This window comes from Cryptotermes secundus, unplaced genomic scaffold (assembly GCF_002891405.2).
Source record: "Cryptotermes secundus unplaced genomic scaffold, Csec_1.0 scaffold682, whole genome shotgun sequence".
Taxonomy (NCBI): Eukaryota; Metazoa; Arthropoda; class Insecta; order Blattodea; family Kalotermitidae; genus Cryptotermes; species Cryptotermes secundus.
Window position 1 is genome coordinate 1,623,291 of NW_019730110.1, and position 3,839 is coordinate 1,627,129.

Sequence of the window (3,839 nt, forward strand, 5' to 3'; positions counted from 1 at the left end):
TTTGCTACTGTTGTAACACAATTCAGCTTTCATGACAGATTAAATTGTTCCGTATTCCCTGTGGTTCTCAAAATTTGTTTTCCAAGAAGAACCGCTTGCATCTCCTTCCTTTGTTGCCTATGTAACCTGAGCATCCTTTCATGGTAGAGTGTCTTACGCTTAATTTATTTCTTGAAGACGTCATTATTTTGTGCTTAAGTGGCATATTATTCACGGTACATCTATTGATAATACAGATTTTATTTTGCGTACACCTATACGGCATTTCTTCAATACACTTAATTTAAAAATACTTACATAATATATTCGAAAGATTATATTAACTTACGTAGCAGGATTTCACAGTGAATACCAGCTTTCACTTCAAATTAGGGCTTACAATAAATATTATCCATAAATTTCATATTTTATTCCCTAATGGTCAAGGATCATACAATGTAAAGGAGCTGCACCCATTATCTTACAAAAGCTACTAACTGTACCAAAAACATTGTGAGTATTCGAAGTGGAACATTTTTTATTGAAGTTTGTCTTAATTTGAGTTAAATTTATTGAAATTGAAAAGACACCTTTATCTTGGAGTAAATTAAGATTCGAGATTTACTTATTTGAAGACTGAAATTAATATAATTCAGAGAACTGCTCAAAAATTGAGTTTGTACATTACACAAGACACTACATTTCTGTTACAGAGAGTAACGAGTAACTAGTTTGTGTTGTTGTTGTTATTATTATTATTATTATTATTGTTGTTGTTGTTATTATTATTATTATTATTATTATAGGGGGTGGGTTTCCCCATGCACCGCGACCAGTTTGATCTATTGTACGTCCCCCTGTGATATTCTACCAGTCTCTATACCCTACCGGTACTGGTGCGTACCATCAGTCCCGACTCAGCCAGCGAGTTCGGCCTCTACTGGCTCAGCGGTATCTAGATGCTTCCTTCAATTTGGCTCAGAGGTCTCCTTGAGACATGAGGTTCTTTTACGTGCCGTAAAGCTACGACACGGGACCCACGGCTTAAAGTCCCTCCCGGAGGACTTGTTCCCTGAATTTTTCCGCCCTTAAAAATTCCACGTCTTCCGCCGTGTTTGAACCCGCTTACCATGAGTCATGAGGTTACCCCTAGACTACGGAGGCCGCTAACTGGTTTGTGTTTGTTAGAGAACTATCCTCTGTTTGTACTTTCACTTATACGAACCCATTGTGTTTACTCTCTTTCCAAAATGAGAAGCTGTTGATTCTTGAAGTGAAATGATGTTTCATGTATTTATATTTTGAAAGAAGAAGTAAAGCAAAAACTAGAAAAATGTACAGGAATTAATCTGTTGAGCATATATCGTAAAATATAACATATTTTTAAAAATAATTTAGTGAAAATGCACATTTGGAAAGATAAAATTGATTTAGAGAAAACAAATTAATTGTAATATTATATTCATGTTGCACTCTTTAATTATTTAATTTTTCAGGATCAATCTTGAAGGTGTAACTTCTCTCTGGGTTCGTTTACAAATTGAATGCTGCGTTGTCACATTTTTAGAAATGACATTGCCGAGTTCACGTAAGCCCATAGATGGATTTTTCTAGTTTCCTTTAAACGGGTAAACAAATCTTGTTCAAATGTCTGTCTGAAGATTGGAACTGCATAGCGTTAGATGAGCTTTATTTATCCACAATAAAGCCTAGTTCACAAGAGATCATAGATGGTTTATTCATAATTTCCCTCGTAGAACTGAACAGATCTTGTTGAAATACCAATCTGAGGACTCGTACTGCATATTGCTACATGTCAATGATTTTCAGACATACTGATCCCAACAAGAAGCCCGGTTCACATTAGGCGGTGGTTACTCTTCAGCAGTTACACAGATGTCGTGTCAATCTGTATCAGGAGAGTCGAACTGTATGTCTTTACGCATCAATAATCTTCATTTTTATTAATCCTCAATAAAATATCTTACTTACCTACTCATGGAGCTGAGCCCTTCTGGAGGAGCCGCTAATTCTGCAGCTACTCAAGAATTTGCCGGCATTTTATGGAACCCGAAAGTTCATTCTCGTTTTCAAAAGAGCCCCCCACTTGTCCCTATCCTGAGCTAGATCAATCCAATTCATACCATCCCATCATATCGCTCTAAGATCCATTTTGATATTGTCCACCCACCTCCGCTTTGGTTTTCCCAGTGGTCTCTTTCTTTCTGGTTTTCCGCCAGCAGTTAAGAGGGTAGAGTTCGTTAGTGATAGGATATCAGTAAAATATAGTTCACATGACTCCGTAGATGCATATTTGGTAGAATCTCTTAACCACTTCACAAGCTTGATTGAGTGGCCACTGGACGCAGCAATAAGGACTGGGGTGCTAATGTATCACATTTGCACTAACATTATTAACGTTGAAGAAAGCAGTCTTCTGGGATTTGGCACCGTGTATATGTGGTGTTAACCGACGTTTCGGAGGAACTTATCGCTTCCATCTTCAGGGTAGAAGGAAAAATATAAGAAAAATATATACCGGTTTTTACCGGTTCTCAAGGTCTCTACGCTTGCGGATTTCTTATATTTTTCCTTCTACCCTGAAGATGTAGGCGATACATTCCTCCGAAACGTCGGTTAACACCACATATACGCGGTGCCAAATCCCAGAAGACTGCTTTCTTCAAAGTCACCGCCATGAAAGCCTCAAATCTTACATTATTAACGTTGTCGTCACATTCACTTGTGCGTTGGAAGTTCAGCTCATAACGTGTATTTCGAATACGATAATGTTAACATCTCTTCTGATATTTTCAAATTCTTTACAGTTTCAGAAAATACATATTTCGATTTTACGAAGTAGTTCAACTTTTGAAGTTAAAAGGGTCTTAGATTTGTGTAAAATTATAATTGTTTAAGAATTGCAGAAACCCAATTACAACTAATTCTTTGGAGTTTTACGACAGCCAGTACACTGAAGTTTATGAATTGTGCAGTATTCTCAGATATTTTAATTTACTTAACGTCACCAATCATGAACTAAGTGGAAGACAGGCAACGTTTCCGCCATCTTAGAATGCCAATCTATGTAAAATACATGAACATATTTCCCATTTGTCGGTTAAGAAACACTCAAACTTCCATGAAGTATCCTAATTCTCAGTTACTTCAGGCAAAGACGGACCCTTACAAAATACGTTTGTAACTGACCACTCACCTCCATCTAGTCCCGAGGTCAAGAAAAGTGGAGCTATACCTCCACTCCCATAAGCCTTCATAATAGGGTCACTCCATAGCTCAAGCGGTTAGTCGCTGGCTTCCCATCGCGGCGGCCCGGTTTCGATCCTGGGTACGGTCAAGTGGGATTTGTGGTGGACAAAGTGTCGCTGGGGCGGGTTTTCTCCAACTACTTCGGTTTCCCCTGCCAATCTTCATTCCACCAATTGCTCCATCATCATAATCACCCCGGGGCAGGCTACAATAGGCCAATCAGTGGCCGCCGTGCCGAGTGGACCCAGTTGGACTCCACCCCCCACTAAGCGATTAAAAAAAAAGAGCCTTCATCTTATAGTACTTACCTAATCAAGCACAGGGACAACTTTAATTTCACCGACCATGTAAGGTCATCAGGTACATATATTTACATAACTGTTGCACTGTATTGCATTTTCGAGTTCGTTTTAAAACCTGGTTAGTTAGTTAGTTAGTTATTTAGAGAGAGTGGGTTTCCCCCTGCACCGCGACCAGTTTGATCTATTGTGCTTCCCTCTATGATATTCTACCAGTCTCTATACCCTACCGATAAATGGTGCGTACCATCAGTCCCGCCGAGCAAGCGAGTTCGGCCACTTCCTTAGCGG